This window comes from Haliotis rufescens, unplaced genomic scaffold (assembly GCF_023055435.1).
Source record: "Haliotis rufescens isolate VD_foot unplaced genomic scaffold, xgHalRufe1.0.p SCAF_12, whole genome shotgun sequence".
NCBI classification, from domain to species: Eukaryota; Metazoa; Mollusca; class Gastropoda; order Lepetellida; family Haliotidae; genus Haliotis; species Haliotis rufescens.
Genome location: NW_025963802.1, coordinates 771484 through 795612, shown reverse-complemented (window position 1 = coordinate 795612; position 24129 = coordinate 771484). Strand labels below are relative to the sequence as shown.

Genomic DNA, 24129 nt, shown 5'->3' with positions numbered 1-24129 from the left:
GGTGTGTCAAAATGTGCTGTTTTGTATGCATAACAAAATCTCGGTCAATACTTAGCTGTGTCTCTTTTTCGAATCGGTTTAATATTTGCAGTTACATTTACACCATCAGACATGAAATTAACATTTTACACCCCTGAATAAAAATAGCGTAGTCTGAGGTACTCAGAGCCGCGCGTGCGTTATATTACACATAATGGATATGACGTCACACGCTGAGTGCATGATGAATGACGTAACCAATGAGCACTTCAGCATGCATTTATCATATACACGGCGGAACAAACTGATTAAACTCGGAATGTTTTACAATTTGCAGCGCCATCTGGCGTTTTTTTTGTTTTTTTTTATTGTCAACGTTGTCCTTCAGCAGTCTGGTGTCCTTTTTGAGCACTGACGTTCTTTAGTACACATTGTTCTTTCTTTCCAAATGACGAGGGGCGGTCGGGTAGCCTAGTGGTTAAAGCGTTCGCTCGTCACGCCGAAGACCCGGGTTCGAATCCCGACATGGGTACAATGTGTGAAGCCCATTTCTGGTGTCCCCCGCCGTGATATTGCTGGAATATTGCTAAAAGCGGCGTAAAACCAAACTCACTCACTCACTCCAAATGACGTCTTTTGTTTGCAGGATGTTCACTGGCATTGTTTCGTATTTTGAGTTCATTATTTGTATGTAAAAAAATGACCTTTATTTGTAACATTCATTCTTTATTCGTAACATTTGACTATTATTGCGTACTTTATTTCAACTTTGTATTTTGGAATGAATGGCAGCCCATGCTTATCTATCTTATATAAGGGGGCGTTCGGGTGGCCTAGTGGTTAAAGCGTTTGCTCGTCACGCCGAAGACCCGGGCTCGATTCCCGACATGGGTATAATGTGTGAAGCCCATTTCTGGTGTCCCCCGCCGTGATATTGCAGGAATATTGCTAAAAGCGGCGTCAAACCATACTCACTCGCTCACCCACTCACTCACTCACTATCTTATATACAAAAAAGCAATAAAGATACATATATAAGGCTATTTGTAGAGGTATATGTTTCTTAACCAAACAACAAAACTAATATCGTTAACCCTGTGTAAAAATGTAATGTAAAAGTCTTCCGCTGCTAAAACAGGGGGGTGAGAAAATTACATTATCGGTTAGTACTTCTTACCAAAGCGAAGAATCCGCTGCGAGTTTTAGGTCATTCCCCGATAAGCACGTTTTGTTTTATCAGGCTATGGTCACGTGTAAACAAGATAAACCACGTGGAGTTATGTAAGATATACAACCGTTGTAGCATGTCACAGCGTCAGAGAATGTCTATTATACAACTTTATAGGGTCTTATAGTCACGTGTTATTGGTGAGCGTTTGAAAACGTCCATAAGAGCAACAGGCCGTTATCAACAGCTCCCGAGACACGCTGAATCTCATTTCACAGCACGAGTCCACGTGATTTGCACGTGGTGTCGAGGAACTTCACGTTAATTCAGCATCGTTGCGCTATCGCCGTTTGAATCAACTATGTGAATTATATGAATTATGTCTAGTACCCATTTAATGAGGACGATTTTGTTAGACTTTGTTTAGTAGGAAACAATGTATTTTATTGTAATCTCACACTAAAGGGTTTAGTACCATAGAGACACTGGTCATGCGTTCTGTCGCATAAGTTACTTATATTATATAAATGGAACCTGCGTGAGTGCGAAGCTAAACAACAGCAAAAACAGGATCCAGTGCATTACTCACGAACAAATGACTCACAGCTGGTCGAATGACAAATCAATTACACAAAGTCACGTTGGCCATGTCAAGGAGAGATAAGTAGCTAGCATGTATTTAGAATGCAGGTGTGTTATGCAGGCAGATAACTCGAGTGAAATATATAGATAATACTACACTGGTTCTCCTTAGATACCATTTTTACGAAACGAGTGGACTTTCTTTGGTATCTGACCGAGCGAAAGCCAAACACACCTATGTGATTCTCAATTCTCAATACCATAAGAAGGATGGAAATTTCGAAAGGGTTACACACCAATGTAATTTTTAATAATTCTCAGGAAACCATCTTCACTCAAAGGTATCCCAATGGATGTTTGTGTAACAGCGAAAATATATTATGTCTATATTCGTGTACGTGACATGGTGAGACCCTGAGCCAAAGATCGTTCTCATAGGAGTTGCCAGCCAACATATGACTGTCACAGTCGTTGTTGTTTCTGTCTGTTATTATGTATTTTGTTGTTGTTTTGTTTTTAATTTAAGAATATCAACACATTAGGCTTAACGTTAACTCTTGTATGGGTGACTCGTGGGAGTGAGCTTTCACTACTGGTGTATGGCGTTTTAGATTGGCCATGTTATTTTACCGTGTATCGGGTTCGGTCTTATAAGAGGCCATGACATGTCATGTGTTATTGAAAGTGTACCTGCCCAATAAGCACTACAACCTAATTGACTTTTGTACCATGACCCGGGCTCGATTCCCGACATGGGTATAATGTGTGAAGCTCATTTCTGGTCTCCCCCGCCGTGATATTGCAGGAATATTGCTAAAAGCGGCGTCAAACCATACTCACTCGCTCACCCACTCACTCACCCACTATCTTATATACAAAAAAGCAATAAAGATACATATATAAGTATCGCGTTCTGGTAAAAAACGAACACACCTAAACCACACTGGGTAGTAGATGATTCCATAAACAACATTTAACCCTCTATAGTGTGTGCGGGTTTTTTCTTTTCATCTAAAGACGAAACCACTCAAAACTCACAAACATCATGAGAAAGCGTGGGCGTTGAAATAGTATAAAAATAAAGCAAAATCAACCGAATATTTTGACAAGCTGTGTATGTTTGTATCAATAACCAATGATACCACGTTTGTGAATAAGGCTATTTGCAGAGGTATATGTTTCTTAACCAAACAACAAAACTAATATCGTAAACCCTGTTTAAAAATGTACGAACAAACCATTTTATTTAAACCCTGTTCGCGGGAAATTCCTGGAAATACGTCACGGTAGGCTATTCACTGAGGTATTAACATTGGACTTCACGCTTGAGCATTGCCGAAACACGGCCACATGATAACGAAAAAAAGGTTTGAACATAAAGTAGCAAAAGAAAATCATAAGTTCTATAGTGAAGAAACACAGTTACTCACCTAATGACAAGAAATCAGCCTGTTCAAGACTCGGTGCCTGACACAGATCGTGCTGTGTTGTTTTGTTTCTTTTAACCTAGTTTCAAGGATGTTGAGAGTCAACACTGCCAAGCGTGGGACCGTGGAAGTGCCTGCAGGGACGAAATTAATAGTCGATAAATATTTAAGCGAAGTCTCCCGCTGCTAAAACAGGGGAGTGAAAAAATTACATTATCGGTTAGTACTTCTTACCAAAGCGAAGAATCCGCTGCGAGTTTTAGGTCATTCCCCGATAAGCACGTTTTGTTTTATCAGGCTATGGTCACGTGTAAACAAGATAAAACACGTGGAGTTATGTAAGATATACAACCGTTGTAGCATGTCACAGCGTCAGAGAATGTCTATTATACAGCTTTATAGGGTCTTATAGCCACGTGTTATTGGCGAACATTTAAAAACGTCCACAAGTGCAACAGGCCGTTGTCAACAGCTGTCGAGAAACGCTGAATCTCATTTCACAGCACGAGTCCACGTGATGCGCTGAATCTCATTTCTGTCGCATAAGTTAATTATATTATGTAAATGGAACCTGCGTGAGTGCGAAGCTAAACAACAACAAAAACAGGATCAAGTGCATAACTCACGAACAAATGACTCACAGCTGGACGAATGACAAATCAATTACACAAATTCACGCTGGCCATGTCAAGGGGAGATAAATAGCTACCATGTATTTAGAATGCAGGTGTGTTATGCAGGCAGATAACTCGAGTGAAATATATAGATAATACTACACTGGTTCTCCTTAGATACCATTTTTACGAAACGAGTGGACTTTCTTTGGTATCTGACCGAGCGAAAAGCCACACACACCTATGTGATTCTCAATTCTCAATACCATAAGAAGGATGGAAATTTCGAAAGGGTTACACACCAATGTAATGTTTAATAATTCTAAGGCAACAATCTTCACTCAAAGGTATCCCAATGGATGTTTGTGTAAATATATTATGTCTATATTCGTGTACGTGACATGGTGAGACCATAGGAGTAGTCCTGCACCATGACCGTGGAATATATTTATTTTATAAAAAAAATAATAATCTAGAAATGCATACAAAAGCAAGTCTAGCCAGCTCAAGCTAGCTCTATTCTGAAATAAGCATAGGGAATTTTTATTTTATTTTTAGAGTCAAGAAGGATATTGTGTAATATAAGATTTGAGAGACTAAATGTAAGTCTATCATAGGAGTTGCCAGCCAACATATGACTGTCACAGTCGTTGTTTCTGTCTGTTATTTGGTATTTTGTTGTTGTTTTGTTTTTAATTTAAGAATATCAACACCATAGGCTTAACGTTAACTCTTGTATAGGTGACTCGTGGGAGTGAGCTTTCACTACTGGTGATATGCCGTTTTAGATTGGCCATGTTTTTTTACCGTGTATCGGGTTCGGTCTTATAAGAGGCCATGACATGTCATGTGTTATTGAAAGTGTACCTGCCCAATAAGCACTACAACCTGGACTGCAATTATCTCTCGGTGGCCCCAACGTGGTATAGTTGACTATTGTACCTGTCGGTTCGTTAGCCAACTTGTCTGTAGTGTATGTGTGTTCTCTACCGGTGTCAATGTCAATGTCTCTCGTGTCCTTTTTATTTCCTTGTTTTGTTGTTATTGTAACGTCAATAACTCCTGGCACCCATGTCCTTTATGACGGAACCGACTATCATCCCCTGCAGAAGGTGGCTATTCGGTCCGGGCAACAAAATTAACTTACGTTATCAAGTTACGTGGCGGCAGGCACCTCTCGATATCCTGAAAATACGTGTTGCCTACCTCCAAGGGACCGTGGCGGCAGGGAACTCGCTCTTGCTAAGCTCACTTCTTCAAGTGCACCAAGGTGTCCATCTCCTCGACAAGACTCCATCTCGTCAGCTTATGTCCACCTTTCAAATGAATCACGAATCCATTTCTTTGACAAGAAACCATCTCGTCGGCATTATTTCCTCGACAAGACTCCATCTCGTCAGCTTATGTCCACCTTTTAAGTGAATCACCAATCCATTTCTTTGACAAGGAACCATCTCGTCGGCATCGTTTCCTCGACAAGAAACCATCTCGTTGGCAATATTTCCTCGACAAGAACCCATCTCGTCGGCATTATTTCCTCGACAAGAACCCATCTCGTCGGCATTATTTCCGCGACAAGAACCCATCTCGTCGGCATTATTTCCTCGACAAGAACCCATCTCGACGGCATTATTTCCTCGACAAGAACCAATCTCGTCGGCATTATTTCCTCGACAAGAACCCATCTCGGCGGCATTATTTCCTCGACAAGAAACCTGCCACCATTCTAGGTATGTGTCGCGTGTTGTATGCTATTGATGTGTTTGTTTAACGAAATCTCAGTGACCTTTCATCTTAGTCCGTTCCTGTTGTGCAAGTCATTGTGGGGTACTGAGTTTGGGTGACATTTGTTGTTCTTGTTTCGTCCTCTGACGCGTTTTCATAGTCCTTGTGCGGCTAGCGTGGAAGTTTACCGTCAACATGTTATTCCATGTATGTGTCGTGTGTCGGATACGAAATGTATGCGAGTCTCGGTAGTTTTGTTGTACTTTTCTCTCATGAAACCCAATCCAACGTGAGATACTTTAAATGCTACCGTAATTGACACATAGGTTGGTGACATATCACCAGTGGGGACAGAGTGTTTGGGGTTATTTGACCTTACATCCAGTGCCAGGCCACCAGAGGTGCCAAGTTTGCAAGGTGCGCACTGTAGGTGGCGCACAGAGATTTAATGATGAATAGGGGGTAACAGCACCACTGTGGTCAGTTATAACCAGATATCCCGATACATCTATTCCAGCTGAGGGTTATAGGTTGGGTTGCTTATCTTGAGTTCACCCGGAGAGAGGGGTCAGGTAGAGAAGAATTCCTGAGCACTGCCATGGTTTCTCCTTTGGGCAGTCTACTATTGGGGAAGGGCCAGGTTTCGGTGATCTATTGACGAGTTCAAATGTTGTGGAGGGGTTAAAGGTATGACGTTAGCCATCTGGGCATAACCCGTGCTGTGCTGGGTGGCACAAGGGTCTTTGAAAACCTCGAAGTGAGAAACAGCTAACTGCATTCCTATCCCCCCCCCCAGAACTCCCCCTAACATCATCAACAGGGTCCTCTTGCCGGTGTCACGAAATATATTCGCCCCCAGAATAAAATCTCCCCCCGGCAAATTTATACCGGTACAGTTCCGCCCCTCTCGAAATAAACTCTCCCCAACCCTACGAAATAAAATCTCCCCCCAGAATATTTCCTCCCCCGGTCGTTTTATAAATACTTGCCATGCAGTTGCCAATAGTTTTAATGTTAATTTGTTTATGTGTTTTTTTATTCATTTTTTTTTTATCTCCTTTATTTTTTCTGAATTATACATTTAGTTACTTGTGTGGGGTGTGTGGTGGGGGGTGGAGGGGGGCCCACTTTTCCTTTCGTTTTTCATAATATTATATTTTTAAGTTGTATATAACGTATGAATCCCTTCTCAGATTACTTTATCTCAGTTCTATAAGACGTACTATTTTACTTTTCTGTGTCGTTCTTGTTTTCTCTTCAGTGTGAGGTTAAACTGTATCATTTTTACTATTTTGATATTTTGCAATATGTTGTGGTCATCAGTTATGCAAATCAGTTTCGGTGTGTCTTTTTAACAAGATGTTCTTCATTAATATTCACCGCCAGCCCCATTGTAACAATTACATGTACACTTTGCTTTGACGATGCCGGTTGATGTTCAATACAGGTGTTTTTGAATCTATTCTACATGCTAATCATTTCGGGAAGATGATACACATTATCTATATTTTGGGTTACTTTGCTTATAAAGATTATACATGTAAACGTACGCAGTCTTAGTAGATTTTAAAGTAGATTTAATCAGTGCTGAATTAGATAGTTATGATGTTGTATGTTTAACAGAAACCTGGTTGCACCATGATATTCTAGCCCCTGGTATTACACTGATACCATTTTCAAATGGTAGCCTGTATTAAGGAATATATTTAAGATCTTTAATCAGAGTATAACGGCGTGGTTATGTTGACAGTTTTTACGTAGTTAGTGTTAAAACCGAATGTTTGCGAGGATTAATAAGATCTCTGAAATCAGTTACATCAGTAGTTCCGGTGTCACGAAATATATTCGCCCCAAGAATACCCCACCCCCACACCCACACCCACCCCCCCTCCCGGCGAATTTATACCGGTACAGTTCAGCCCCTCTCGAAATAAACTCTCCCCCACCCTACGAAATAAAATCTCGTAGGGATTTTTATAAATACTTGTGTTTGGCTTGTGTTGGGTCCGAAAGTTTAAATCTAACATTTTGGAATTGAAGACAGTGATAAAGTCTTATATCAATATGTGGACAATACTACACCATAAATGAACTGTTTTGATTTGCCAATGGAAATACTACACCATAAATGAACTGTTTCGATTTGCGCGGTTTCACCAACCGTTCAAGATAACTAATACTCTCTGTCAATGCGTTCAACGTGTAAATGCATTTCACACCTGATATACTGACATGGTCCCGGCTGGCAAACAAGACTTCTAAGGGCTTACTGTTTCGGAATAACTTCATCTATTCATCGGAGGCAACAGACTTTTGCAAACAATTGCGTCATCACTGATTTTCAGTGATCCATTAATATATTTGTACCGCTATTGTCAACGTTCACGCCAAAAGGAATTTTTTTCGTTGGAAAATCGAACTTGGTTATTCTCTAGCATTGATGTTTCACATTTCTATGTTTTTTTACGTTATGAGTATTGGTTGATAACAACATCTGGTGTCACATGACACAAAACAATATGTGTATGCCTGAAGTAGATAATATTTTATTCAGGAAATAATAGCTAGAATTGGTTACCCGAACAGACTAAATGGTTATATTTCCCTTTAATATAACAGTGTTTCAACACACAAAAATGTTAAACAAACACACGTTTGTGTTTACCTTTATACTTGCCCATGTAGCCGTCGTATACATGTAAATATATAAATGTTGTGTACAGTCATGGGTGGAATTGAATACAATATTGAAATAAGGAACGTGTTCATGAGGCGAGACATTTCAAAACAATATACAATCTAAAGTGTTGAATATCTTCTTTGGTTGACTACAAACTACAGTTTTTAAACGTGCACATACCTTAGCTACATCATAAATAATATATATTTCATATTTTTTTGTTATCTATAAATACCCACATCTAAAATCAACCAACATCCCAGAAATACAATTTCACGTAGTTAAAATTATAAATCTACTCAATAGAATACAAATGGATCCCAGAACGATGCTTGATTTCAGGACCAGAACTTAGGCAATCTAGACTTGTCAAATCATTCTTTACTTGGAGTCCGTTTCAAATATATTCTCTAGGATCTGGGGACAGATAGAGTAACACATAGTCAATGAAAACATTTCTTTAAAATATATTTGTTTTATTCGGAAGAACCTTTCTCCTTCTGCTGTTATGGAATCAACTAAACTAGACTTGGTTAGTATGATCTAGACTTGCCTAGGAATTTAGTAAAACAGAATACCTAAAAAATATAAATTCCACAGTCATGGCGCAGGACCAGGCCTAGGAGACAGACTACCACGTGAGTATTGCATTGAGAACTGACGGAATCCCGCTAGGGTCAGCCTGGGCCAAGTGTAATCGGATATGTTGCTAGGTCTCGAGTTTGAACTGTTGGCATAATAGAACAAGCTTGGGCACAGTGGTGCAATAAAGGGGTTAGTTTTCTTCCGGGATTGTTAATGTAGAGATTAAAGCATTATCAACGCACAATTTGCCTGTTTTAAAAAGAAAATGTGCTATTGTGATTTCATATTCATAAAATGCTATGCTGTACCAGTACATGGATATTACTTGCTTGTACTCGAGGTACATTGATAACGTATGCTTGTAAAGGCTGGCATGGGACTCGGTGTAGCCGGTGTTGGTTTACTATCAACTATAATCGCCACGCCTATCGTACTTGACATGGAAATAGCCGCTGGAGTCTCTGGACTGGCAGGAATAGCGATAAAATTTATTTCTCGTAAGTTGCCAAAGAAAGCATTAAAACATGATAATATTCGGATACTCGCCGAATGAGTGAGTGAGTTGGGTTTAACGCCGCTTTTAACAGTATTCCAGTTACATCACGGCGTGTCAGCTTAATGTGGGAGGAAAGCCCGAAGTGATGCAGGTCTCAGACGTTTAGCACTTCGGTGAAACCCACGTGCACGGGTATGGTGCTGACAAACCTAGAAACATAATCGGGGCGAAGCGGGATTCGAACCCACAATCATAGGTTTCTGGCGTGCCCAAGGGACGCAACTCTGCCTTAGACGACTGGGCCACCCGTGCCCCCGATACTCGCCGAAGCAAAGTTGAACAGCATTGAGGATCATATTTCAACAGCACTGGCTGATTGTAAGATATCCGAGGAGGATTTTCGTTCAGTGTTGTCAGAACTCACCAAATACAACACAATAAAGCAGGAGATTCGATCTTAATATCGTAAGATCAGTGGTATTAGCGAAGACGAGAAAAAAAGTAAATAGAACAGGGGACACAAGCGCGTCAATTATTCCGTGCCAAAACCAAAGAACTGGTTGGAGATTAAAAATAGATTGTTTCCTATCATTGGATCGCACCGCATAACAAATCATACATTCATTTAAACGAATGCATACATAAATATATAATAATGGAGAATCACAAACCAACAAAGGAAGAACTCGAAAAAGCTATCGAAGCATTTATGCTCAGGGACAAAATTATCAAATGGAGAGAATTACTACAAGGTATATATTATATCAATGATGTCAGACCAACCAAATACGGTCATCAATTGTTTCTTTCCAATTACCAAGAAGAGTATATAGTCTGGTCTCCTAGTAAAATGAACGAAGAACTTAGTAAAAATGTTGAATATCACTTTGTTAAAAAATTATGGTATATGGATGAGTAAAAATAATAGAGAATATTTTCATTACAATTTAGTTTAGTCTCATCATCGTTTTTGTGCTAAAAATTCCCTCTATGGTATCATTGATTGACTCAAGGTAGTGGTGAGCTAGAGTCAATTTAACTTAATCTCATGACGATCGTTGAATCGCATCAGCGTTTACACATAAAAAAAATCCCCCTGTAGTAGCAGTATAGGTATATAAATCTGGCTCCAGTGGGGTTGCGGCAGAATCACCATTACCTATACTACTTTCTGTGACGTTCCTTGTAAGAGCTGAACACTTAATATTGGAAAAAGGCTCAGGGTAGATGAAATGGAAATTTGCAATAACATATTGTGTGATGCATAAATTGGGAGCTTATTGCAATTGCAAATATTGTCTTTCTTTTTTGACAATAAATAACAACAAATTCAATCAAATGAGTCACAGCACGACTGTGTGTGCTCATATTTCAACGCCATCATCACTGTTCGTGTGATGATTAACCGATCATTATTGACTTATCAACACTGACTATTGGGCAATCTTTTTGTTCCAAAGGGAAATAACTCTCCTTTTGAAATGATATAAGCGACGGTCCAAACTGTCACTTCCGGTCTGGTTCCCGGATCAATGCGCGCTGCGACAACTACACTCTCCAACCCAGAGTTCCATGCGGCCGGTGTCATTTATACCGGTACATTTCCGCCCCTCTCGAAATAAATTCTCCCCCACCCTACGAAATAAAATCTCCCCCCCAGAATATTTCCTCCCCCGGTCGTTTTATAAATACTTGCCATGCAGTTCAATAGTTGCCAAACACTTCTGATAGAGACGATGTTGAGAATGTGGAGTGAAATGGGCTTCACTTTGAGCACTGTGTTTTCTTTACTACCGCAATATGAGACAATAAAGTGGTATATAGGTGGATATAATATTAGTCGTTAGATATAAAGAATGTTTAGTAACTTAAGAAGTTCTAGGACAGTTATTAACACATGTCGTGTCAGCCCTATTACATTCGCGATTGTCCACTTCCAGAAAACATCCTGTGTTGGTTTAACATGAATTAGTAAATGTTAATTAGGGATGCCCATAACGTTAATTAATGAAAGACGAGTAGTCAAAATACTGTCATTTCCTGCCCAGGACATCACACCCCTACACGCTAAGGTCGGTGAGAAACATTCTCATAAAAAACACACACACACAGTCAAGACTGTAGATTCCCGTCGTCTAGCTACAAATCCCTGTGATGTATTAAAGGTTGAAGAATTTTGAACTGAACTGTCCGAAAGTTTATATCTAAAATGTTGGAATTGGATACAGTGATAAAGTCTTATATCAATATGTAGACTCATAAATATTGGTTTTATGTTTTAACGGAGATATGATATTTTCTTATGAAATATCGCGTATTAGAGTAATTTGCATGCTTTACCATTCATTGTACCATTCTAAACCATGTGAATGTTGTATGTCAGTCAATCGGGTGAGAAAACAGCCCAATCCTCGCTCTATAAAGGACCATGTCAATCATTTTGCAAGTTGAAATGACCCCTGATACTTTATGAATACTTTATAACAGTTTATTCATAAACTTAATGCTTCGTACTATAGGCCTGTGGCCTCTTCAGTGCCGAATAAAGATTGAAAATACATCAGTCAATCAAAGATGAAGGTAACTTTATACATCAGAGTTCTTTAGAATTAGTTCATGTTTTGTTCTTAGACTAACATTTCAACCATCGATTGTGTTCACATGTAGACTCAAACTGGTATATTAAAAAAATGTATACAGACAACAACAACTGTATTAGAAACAACAAGTTATGTAGAGACTCATGTCTCCCATCCTTTGTTTGGTATGATTATGTCTTATAATTATTTTAGGATGGAAGGTACAGTTACCAAATAAAATATTCTGAAATATCAATTCATTATGACCATATTTCATAATCTATTTTTTAAAGTAACCCTCCTTACATTAAAGATAATTATTTAAAGAATATAGTACTTAAAGACATTGCAACAAACCGAATAATCAGGGGGGAGACTTTATACTGAGGGGGGCGCGAAATATATCCGCCCGGGGGAGATTTTATTTCAGAACAGATTCGCCGGGGGAGAATCTGTACCGTGTAAAATCTCCGGGGGGAGAATTTGTACGGGGGAGAGTTTATACCGGGACACCGGCTACACTGCGGTGTCAAGCTGATTAATGACCACAAGCTCTTCTGTAGCAGATGACAGGTGTGTGTGTGTGTGTGTGTGTGTGTGTGTGTGTGCGTGTGTGTGTGTGTGTGTGCGTGCGTGCGTGCGTGCGTGCGTGCGTGCGACAATTATGTTTCTAAACTAAGATTAAGTAACCATAAATTAAAGCCGATTAATGACCACAAGCTCTTCTGCGGCAGATGACAGGTGTGTGTGTGTGTGTGTCCAGAAAATATTCTCATTCTAAAATATTGATGTAAGTTTAACTACTTTCGAAACATTTATGTTTCTAAACTAAGATTAAGTAACCATAAATTAAATATTGAACTTGGAAGACATACAAAGCCACCAACCCCACTATATCAGAGGCTATGCTCTACATGTTCAACCGTTGCAGATGAAAAACACTACCTACTTCACTGTACCCAACACGCTCAAAAAGACATATATACTCTTTGGAAAATTATCCACATAAAATGTAAATGTACATGTCCAAAGCCATGAAAACAAATTATTTCACTACATCCTGTCAAAAAATGAAGCCATCAATATCAATTGCATTTGTTTCCATGTCTATCATTTTAAACAACAATAAATACCCCTTCATCCTAATCAACCGTTGAGTGAGTGAATGAGGATGGTTTTACGCCGCTTTTAGCAATATTCCAGCAATATCACGGAGGGGGACACCAGAAATGGGCTTCACACATTGTACCCATGTCGGGAAACGAACCCGGGTCTTCAGCGTGACGAACGGCCCAACCGTTGACATTTTATGTATAATATTATCATCAAATATGTAATATTGATCGGTTTTTGTGTCTTCAAGAATGTATGTATGTCTGTATATATGTATAAATGAATCATAATGTTTCGTCTTTACAAAATTGCATCTGTCCCGTAATGGAATGTTTCTGCAATAAATATTATCTTATCTATCTTATCTTATCTATGTTCTGCAGATTAAAAAGATATCGGTCCACTTGTGACTGAACCATTTGGATTTTCGTTCATTGGGAGTAACACAATTGCCTTTCAAATGCTTTCAAAGCAGGAAGCACACATTACAAAGAATAACTCATTTACCATGAAACGTTTTTCACGTCAATTTTGTACGAAAATATCAAAAGTACCAAAGTAGACATTGATGGATTATAAAAACAAAAGTTCTTAATTAACGAATCAGGTAGGTTGTTTTTTGTGTTTTGGGGTCTTTTTTAGTAGAAACAATAAACTGGATTCAACATTTGACATACAGTAAAGTACGGTTATATCGAACTCAAAGGGACTACTAATTTTAGTTCGTTATAACCGAAGTTCGTTATAAGCATATATACAGCATAACTACAGCAAATAGTCGGGACCAAAAAGTAAGTTCGTTATATCCGTCAGTTCGTTATAAGCGTGTTCGTTATAACCGTAGTTTACTGTAATAAGAAATATCCTACAACCGTATTCATACCCCTGCAGGTGCTATGGACATCATGTTTCTGCCCAGTGCTACTATTGATGCTCGTGGTCTTCTGGTGATATTTATGTGAAGGCGAGAAGTTCAGTTAAAACGAATTATATAGGAACATTTTTATCTTGGTTTTCCTCACATGTAAATACCATGATGCTACTAAATTACTAGTCTGCCTCACAGAACCTGAACCTTATTTTTCTTCTGCCTAGCCCTAACTGTAACGATACAGCCCTAAAAATGAAGCAAGTCTACAATTTTCCAAAGCTGAATCTCTCATCTCAGTTTGGATCTCTTTCAATTTATTGGAGTTATGGTTTCTAACAAAATTAATGTTGTTGTTTTTTTAGACTAATAGACACTGGCCTACACCATCAGTGCCATAATGTAAACAACTCGGACCAGCTCGCCCCTGCCTGCCTGTTTTATTGGGGGAACAACTGATAAGATCATGGTTCATGAGTATCAGGTTCAGTGAGAAAAAATGAAGTGGGGGATTGCTGGCCGGGAGAGGTCTGGCTTGTGCCACAAAGTGTGCTGTGAGTAACTTACTGAACCCTGCCTTGGAGTGTAGTATAACCTCCCCTACACGGGGGGGGGGGGGGGGGGGGGGACTTTCTGCTCTATTTGTAAATTGTGGTTTTCCCTGGATTATGGCTGTTATTCTGAGGTCAGTTAAATGTTGACTGTGTATGTGTCTCTAGGGCTCTAGGTAGGTGTGCGTGTCTTGTGGTGTTTGGGCACGAAGGTACTGGCTCAAATTAACAACATTTACTGGTTGGAGTGAAGATTGTCGCGAATTAGTGGGCCTGTCCACCTGTTCACTCCGTAAGTGGATTGCATGTTTTCTTTTGACTCAAACAGAGGGGACCCGGCAGCGTAAGCTGTGTTCTAAATAACTTTAGCAAGTGTAGAATATCGTCTAGTAATCACAAATGTTTTTACATTCTGAGATGCATTTCCAAGAACAAGATCCCCGATAAAATCATCCTTGTTTCGACCAATTATAGCCGTTGGATGTCTGACCACTTGTAAGAAGTAAGTAAATGACTCAAACGTTTGTTGTTTCATGTCAATAAGGTCATTGGCACTATTTAGCGTAATGATTGAGTTCGGGGAATTTCATTGGGAAATGTTTTCTTCAAGTTTTGCTAGGAGCAATCATCTCTCAATTACCTCGCCAAGCCGTGCGAGGCCGGTGATGATCCCATTCACTGAGGGCCTGGAATGTGTACTGGCACCATGAGACTGGTATGCTACCGGAGTGCTTATTATTGGTGCTGGGCTCACTAGGTCAGATGGAACGACCTTACTACTTGTGAGTGGAAATGAAAGTTAAGCCGACCCGCGTCGACACTGTTGATCGACTGTTGTACCGTTATTGTTTGAGTCTCGTGTTAGTGGCATGATTATGTTCAAGGATCTCGTTCTTTTACAATATGCATTCAATGCAATGCATCAAAATATTGCTTACCTAACCAGGCCCGGTCCAATGAAACTTGGCACCACACAAAATGTCAAAATGTCACAATTGTTAGTTCTGTCCATCACTTCCTGGCACGTCACTCCACCACTGGGTCCAGGTGTGACCGTCCACTCGTCACTCCTACCGCCCCACCATAGTAAGCCCGGAGTGGTCCGTAGATGTGCAACCGTCTCCACCGTTTTGGATGTGCAAACGTCTGCACCGTTCCGGATGTGCAAACGTCTGCACCGTTCCTCCCAACGACTGTAATCTCCCTCACAGTGGACGTTCTCGTGCAACCGGTGCACAGCCAACTCTCAATGGTTTGCTCTGGTGTATTCACCGCGTCGGTGTTGTCAACGTACCACCTAGGGGAGATTTTGTGCAACCGCTGCACACTGCTGCCTCACCCGCGCTACCTCTGCGCGTTGTTACCAAACTGGTGCAACCGCTGCACACAGTCACTTCACTCGTGCAACCACCGCACCTTGTTATACCTTACTTGGTCGACCGCTGCACAGCGTCACTTCACTTGTGCAACCTCTGCACGTCACTTCACTTGTGCAACCTCTGCACGTCACTTCACTTGTGCAACCGCTGCACGCCGTCACCTGACAATGCTTTTTGGCAGTCGTCAGAGAAGATCGTACCCCGCATCAGTCCAAGGTAATTCTATGATGTTATCGAGGGTAACTGTTGCGTAATCGGAAGGTAGCAATTCGTGTACCTCTTCGCCTGAACTACGGCAATCCCCTCGTTCTTGGTGCTGACAGTCCGGGACGAGCGAGAAGTACAATGTCAGTACTCGAGGTCCTTGGACCTATTACCGTAGTTACTCCAACAAGCACAAAGAGTGATCTTCGTTAAACAGCTTTTATTCCAACTTTGTGTTGCGAGTCAACCCACTCTATTTGTCACTTAAATACGAGACTTCGGCCGCAAAGCTTCAGTCTCAGTCGAAATGCTGGTGCCTAAGTTTGGTTTCTGGTTCGAAAGATCGTGACAACAAGCCGAGAGCGGAGCACCAGTCCAGATGTAGTCTCCCAGGCCGCTCTCTCGATTTGGGGGCTTTTGACGCTTTTTAAACCGGTACCTACGTCACAGCTCTACTCATGTTTCCATCTATCATTGGTCAACCACCTTCCCCCCAACACTAGATCATTCTAACCTACTCTTGTTTCATAACAAGATCCTTATTAGTACTTTTTGTAATGTGAACCCCTCAATTCCCGGAATCTGAATTATTCCCCCCACACCCACACCCACACCCACACCCACCAACCCAACAACCCCCCATGGATATGCATGGCTCGATTATATAATGTCTGCAGTAGCTCTATGCATAACTAAATATGCATAGCGAATTTAATGCGTGTGACGATCTTGTTTGGTTTAATAAAGTGTGTGTAAATGTATCTAGCTTTCATGAGAATCCTTTAGTTCTGCTTTGTCGTTGAGAAAGCGAATAACGTCTCGCGTCCTTTTTTATGTATGAAAAAAAGAACTTCTGGTGTGACAGAGGTCACGATTATCCAGTCAATACGAATAAAACGAGGTCAACCTTGTACGACACACATGTGACGTACGAATTTAGTATCTAGCCTACTGTATCTTCACCACTTGGGTAATAATCCGCTTTATTACCCACGTGGTTAAGATACAGGTGACGCATCCGACCACTTTCGCAATTTTCAATTTGATTTAACGTAAATGGATAAGCGTTGGGAAATGAAGTCCCCATCGACGCGTATTTTGTGGCACTGTTTCGGGAGTGGTTGTTTGTTCACGACTGCACGACCAAATCACTCAAAGTGAACATTTCCGATACAAATCATTCGAAAACGCAGTAGAAGTGTGCCTGAGTATGTGGCCTAAAATAGCCCAAATGTGAACAATAACATTCCCAATCTTTAGCGTAAAACGCTGTGAGAAGATCACGGTTGTCGTTTCTCATTCCGGTGGTGACCTTGCCCTTCGTTCGAAGCTGTCACTGACATGCAAGCAGACTTGAGTTTGTTGATTTTCAGTTAACACGAATGTCTTTGTCGAACACTCTGATTCCCTCTTCCAAAGTGGCATGGACATGATATAAATTCAGCTGATAGATCAAGGAAACCGAACCATTTTGATTGCACAGCCGGGACACCGGCAGTGCGAGTGACCGACTGTTGGTACGATATTCAAAGCGCGGCGCTAATGTGACTTTTAAATTTTTCTTATAGGTGTCCTGCGTACAAACAACATCCCAGATGGCGCTTGAATTACCATAAGTTGAAGAAATTCTTCCAAAAGGATCTTGAGCGTCGGTGCTGTTATGTTTGCAAACACAACTGAAGGCGCATGTTGTTAATGTGTATGCATAGAAATGTCAACAATGCCCATATTTAGGCATGTATCAATATTCATGCGCAACCAGATTTTGCAACCAGTTTCAGTTTGGTCTGTCAACGAACAAAAGTTGTCATGTATTTACACTTGAATATATATTTAACGTGGGCAATAAATAAAATACCACACTCATTCTCGTTAGATACCATTTTTACGAAACGAGTGGACTTTCTATGGTATCTGATCGAGCGAAAGCGAGGTCAGATACCATAGAAAGTCCACTCGTAAAAATCGTATCCAACGAGAATGAGTGTGGTATTCTCTATTTATTACCAACGTGGTGAAGATACTAAATCCGTACGTCACACGTGTGTCGTACAAGGTTGACCTCGTTTTATTCGTTTTGATTGGATAACCGTGACCTCTGTCACAGCGGAACTACTTTTTTCATTCATAAAAAACCGCGCGCCGTTATTAAAACAAACAAGATGGGCACGAGCATCAAATTCGGTTTGCATTCTGTATTAGTTATGCATAGAGCTGCTACATACATTAGATAATCGAGCTAGATATCCATTTACAATGACCGACTACCGATCAATAGATCGAGGGTCCCCATGAGCGTGACGCACTCGACCACTTTCGCGACTTTCAATTTGATTTAATGTAAAAGGATAAGCGTGGTGAAATGAAGTCAATTTAAACTATCTGGACAGATATCTAGACTTACTTGGGATAACCCGTTGTGCCATCCGTGTCCCCTTCGAAGCGTATTTTGTGGCACTGTTTCGATCGAGAGTTGTTTGTTCACGATTGCACGACCAGATCACTCAAATTGAACCCCGGCAGTGCGAGTGACCCACTGTTGGTCCGATATTCAAACCGCGGCGCTACTGTGACTTTTCAAATTTTCTTATAGGTGTCCTACGTACTGACAACATGGCGCTTGATTTACCATAAGTTGAAAAAATTCTCCAAAAAGGATTTTGAGCGTCGGTGCTGTTTTGTTTCCAAACACAACTGCAGGCGTATATGATGTTAATGTGTATGCATAGAAATGCCAACAATGCCCATATTTGGGCATATATAAATATTCATGTGCAACCAGATTTGACAATCAGTTTCAGTTTGGTCCTTCAACGAACGAAAGATGTTATGTATTTACACTTAAAATATATTTAACGTGGGTAATAAATAAAATACCACACTCATTCTCGTTAGATACCATAGAAATTTCACGAGTTTCGTTAAAATAGTATCTAACAAGAATGAGTAGTATTCTCTATGAATGTCACATCCAACGAACATTCAACCGATGTAGGGTGATTATTCTATTTAGTTCGAAGGTGTGGATGAATGTTCGCGGTTAGATGGGTTTTGGGATAAATGTTCGTGGTTAGGAGGGTAAATGTGGATGAATATTCGTGGTTAAATGGATGTATATTCGTGGATGGATTGATAATGTGGATGAATATTCGTGGATAGAATTGGAAAATGTGGATGAATATTCGTGGTTAAATGGATGAATATTCGTGGTTAAATGGATGAAAATTCGTGGATAGATTAAAAATGTGGGTGAATATTCTTGGATAGAATGGGAAAATGTGGATGAATATTTGTGGTTAAATGGAGGAATATTCGTGGATAGATTGGAAATTATGGATGAATATTCGTGGATAGATTGAAAAAATGTGGATGAATATTCGTGGATAGATGGGAAAATGTAGATGAATATTCGTGGTTAGATAGATAAACGTGGATGAGTATTCGTGGTTAGGTGGGAAAATGTGGATGAATGTTCGTTGTAACGTCGGGGTTTGGTTATTAAATGGATGGATGGTTGTTGTTAAATGGAAATGTTTTGTTTCTAAGGGTGGATGTTCGTGGTTTCGGATGTTTGCGGTTGCGCCGCGAATATTTCGCTTTGGTGTATAAACGTCCCTGTGTATAGTTAAATGAACATGTTTGTAGTTGGTCGTGTGTGCAATGTCAGTTTCATAAGGCTTGCCAACTGAGATAAACATGGATATCCCACTCAGATACAGTATACCGACTCCGAGCCGACCATTCCTTGAATTCTTGTAAGATGGATGACTTTTACAGTTGGATAGATCAATATTCTGAAAAGGTGGGAGAATGTTTGCAGTTGGATGGATCAGTATTAAGATGGATGATTATTGCAGTTGGATGGATCAGTATTAAGATGGATGATTATTGCAGTTGGATGGATCAGTATTAAGAGGGATGATTATTGCAGTTGGATGGATCAGTATTAAGATGGATGATTATTGCAGTTGGATGGATCAGTTTTAAGATGGATGATTATTGCAGTTAGATGGATCAGTATGAAGATGGATCATTAGTGCAGTTGGATGGATCAGTATTAAGATGGATGATTATTGCAGTTGGATGGATCAGTATTAAGATGGATGATTATTGCAGTTGGATGGATCAGTATTAAGATGGATGATTATTGCAGTTAGATGGATCAGTATTAAGATGGATGATTATTGCAGTTGGATGGATCAGTATTAATATTGATGATTATTGCAGTTGGATGGATCAGTATTAAGATGGATGATTATTGCAGTTGGATGGATCAGTTTTAAGATGGATGATTATTGCAGTTGGATGGATCAGTATTAAGATGGATGATTATGGCAGTTGGATGGATCATTATTAATGTTGATGATTATTGCAGTTGGATGGATCAGTTTTAAGATGGATGATTATTGCAGTTGGATGGATCAGTATTAATATTGATGATTATTGCAGTTGGATGGATCAGTATTAAGATGGATGATTATTGCAGTTGGATGGATCAGTATTAATATTGATGATTATTGCAGTTGGATGGATCAGTATTAAGATGGATGATTATTGCAGTTGGATGGATCAGTTTTAAGATGGATGATTATTGCAGTTGGATGGATCAGTTTTAAGATGGATGATTAGTGCAGTTGGATGGATCAGTATTAAGATGGATGATTATTGCAGTTGGATGGATCAGTATTAATATTGATGATTATTGCAGTTGGATGGATCAGTATTAAGATGGATGATTATTGCAGTTGGATGGATCAGTTTTAAGATGGATGATTATTGCAGTTAGATGGATCAGTATGAAGATGGATGATTAGTGCAGTTGGATGGATCAGTATTATGATGGATGATTATTGCAGTTGGATGGATCAGTATTAAGATGGATGATTATTGCAGTTGGATGGATCAGTATTAAGATGGATGATTATTGCAGTTGGATGGATCAGTATTAAGATGGATGATTATTGCAGTTGGATGGATCAGTATTAAGATGGATGATTATTGCAGTTGGATGGATCAGTATTAAGATGGATGATTATTGCAGTTGGATGGATCAGTTTTAAGATGAATGATTATTGCAGTTGGATGGATCAGTATGAAGATGGATGATTAGTGCAGTTGGATGGATCAGTATTAAGATGGATGATTATTGCAGTTGGATGGATCAGTATTAATATTGATGATTATTGCAGTTGGATGGATCAGTATTAAGATGGATGATTATTGCAGTTGGATGGATCAGTATTAAGATGGATGATTATTGCAGTTGGATGGATCAGTTTTAAGATGGATGATTATTGCAGTTAGATGGATCAGTATGAAGATGGATGATTATTGCAGTTGGATGGATCAGTATTAAGATGAATGATTATTGCAGTTGGATGGATCAGTATTAATGTTGATGATTATTGCAGTTGGATGGATCAGTATTAAGATGGATGATTATTGCAGTTGGATGGATCAGTATTAAGATGGATGATTATTGCAGTTGGATGGATCAGTATTAAGATGGATGATTATTGCAGTTGGATGGATCAGTATTAAGATGGATGATTATTGCAGTTGGATGGATCAGTATTAAGATGAATGATTATTGCAGTTGGATGGATCAGTATTAATGTTGATGATTATTGCAGTTGGATGGATCAGTATTAAGATGGATGATTATTGCAGTTGGATGGATCAGTATTAAGATGGATGATTATTGCAGTTGGATGGATCAGTTTTAAGATGGATGATTATTGCAGTTAGATGGATCAGTATGAAGATGGATGATTAGTGCAGTTGGATGGATCAGTTTTAAGATGGATGATTAGTGCAGTTGGATGGATCAGTTTTAAGATGGATGATTATTGCAGTTAGATGGATCAGTATAAGATGGATGATTAGTGCAGTTGGATGGATCAGTTTTAAGATGGATGATTATTGCAGTTGGATGGATCAGTTTTAAGATGGATGATTATTGCAGTTGGATGGATCAGTATTAAGATGGATGATTATTGCAGTTGGATGGATCAGTATTAAGATGGATGATTATTGCAGTTGGATGGATCAGTATTAATATTGATGATTATTGCAGTTGGATGGATCAGTATTAAGATGGATGATTATTGCAGTTGGATGGATCAGTTTTAAGATGGATGATTATTGCAGTTGGATGGATCAGTTTTAATATGGATGATTAGTGCAGTTGGATGGATCAGTATTAAGATGGATGATTATTGCAGTTGGATGGATCAGTATTAATATTGATGATTATTGCAGTTGGATGGATCAGTATTAAGATGGATGATTATTGCAGTTGGATGGATCAGTATTAATATTGATGATTATTGCAGTTGGATGGATCAGTATTAAGATGGATGATTATTGCAGTTGGATGGATCAGTATTAAGATAGATGATTATTGCAGTTGGATGGATCAGTTTTAAGATGGATGATTATTGCAGTTGGTTGGATCAGTATTAAGATGGATGATTATTGCAGTTGGATGGATCAGTTTTAAGATGGATGATTATTGCAGTTGGATGGATCAGTATGAAGATGGATGATTATTGCAGTTGGATGGATCAGTATTAAGATGGATGATTATTGCAGTTGGATGGATCAGTATTAAGATGGATGATTATTGCAGTCGGATGGATCAGTATTAAGATGGATGATTATTGCAGTTGGATGGATCAGTATTAATGTTGATGATTATTGCAGTTGGATGGATCAGTATTAAGATGGATGATTATTGCAGTTGGATGGATCAGTATTAAGATGGATGATTATTGCAGTTGGATGGATCAGTTTTAAGATGGATGATTATTGCAGTTGGATGGATCAGTATTAAGATGGATGATTATTGCAGTTGGATGGATCAGTATTAAGATGGATGATTATTGCAGTTGGATGGATCAGTATTAAGATGGATGATTATTGCAGTTGGATGGATCAGTATTAATATTGATGATTATTGCAGTTGGGTGGATCAGTATTAAGATGGATGATTATTGCAGTTGGATGGATCAGTATTAAGATGGATGATTATTGCAGTTGGATGGATCAGTATTAATATTGATGATTATTGCAGTTGGGTGGATCAGTATTAAGATGGATGATTATTGCAGTTGGATGGATCAGTTTTAAGATGGATGATTAGTGCAGTTTGATGGATCAGTAATAATATTGATGATTATTGCAGTTGGGTGGATCAGTATTAAGATGGATGATTATTGCAGTTGGATGGATCAGTTTTAAGATGGATGATTAGTGCAGTTGGATGGATCAGTGTGAAGATGGATGATTATTGCAGTTGGATGGATCAGTATTAAGATGGATGATTATTGCAGTTGGATGGATCAGTGTGAAGATGGATGATTATTGCAGTTGGATGGATTAGTATTAAGATGGATGATTAGTACAGTTGGATGGATCAGTATGAAGATAGATGATTATTGCAGTTGGATGGATTAGTATTAAGATGGATGATTATTGCAGTTGGTTGGATCAGTATTATGATGGATGATTATTGCAGTTGGATGGATCAGTTTTAAGATGGATGATTATTGCAGTTGGATGGATCAGTATGAAGATGGATGATTATTGCAGTTGGATGGATCAGTATTAAGATGGATGATTATTGCAGTTGGATGGATCAGTATTAAGATGGATGATTATTGCAGTCGGATGGATCAGTATTAAGATGGATGATTATTGCAGTTGGATGGATCAGTATTAATGTTGATGATTATTGCAGTTGGATGGATCAGTATTAAGATGGATGATTATTGCAGTTGGATGGATCAGTTTTAAGATGGATGATTATTGCAGTTGGATGGATCAGTATTAAGATGGATGATTATTGCAGTTGGATGGATCAGTTTTAAGATGGATGATTATTGCAGTTGGATGGATCAGTATTAAGATGGATGATTATTGCAGTTGGATGGATCAGTATTAAGATGGATGATTATTGCAGTTGGATGGATCAGTATTAATATTGATGATTATTGCAGTTGGGTGGATCAGTATTAAGATGGATGATTATTGCAGTTGGATGGATCAGTTTTAAGATGGATTATTAGTGCAGTTTGATGGATCAGTAATAATATTGATGATTATTGCAGTTGGGTGGATCAGTATTAAGAGGGATGATTATTGCAGTTGGATGGATCAGTTTTAAGATGGATGATTA

General features: G+C 39.3%; 2 protein-coding genes across 3 annotated transcripts in view; one reads left to right on the top strand and one right to left on the bottom strand.

Moving 5' to 3' along the window:
• Positions 1-15743, bottom strand: part of LOC124124657 (solute carrier family 23 member 2-like) — a 49404-nt gene extending 33661 nt beyond the window's left edge. Inside the window, exons 1-2 of one of the 2 annotated variants that reach the window (XM_048393234.1) lie at positions 15306-15743; positions 3160-3290 (exon numbers count right to left, since the gene is read on the bottom strand). The gene's annotated coding sequence lies outside the window, so the exon portion shown is untranslated. Of the gene's footprint in view, positions 1-3159; positions 3291-3390; positions 3500-15305 lie in introns of those variants that run through there. The other variant, XM_046487876.2, reaches the window with a different exon arrangement.
• Positions 1-24129, top strand: part of LOC124124654 (neuropeptide-like protein 29) — a 234840-nt gene that overhangs the window by 41384 nt on the left and 169327 nt on the right. The window lies entirely within an intron of this gene.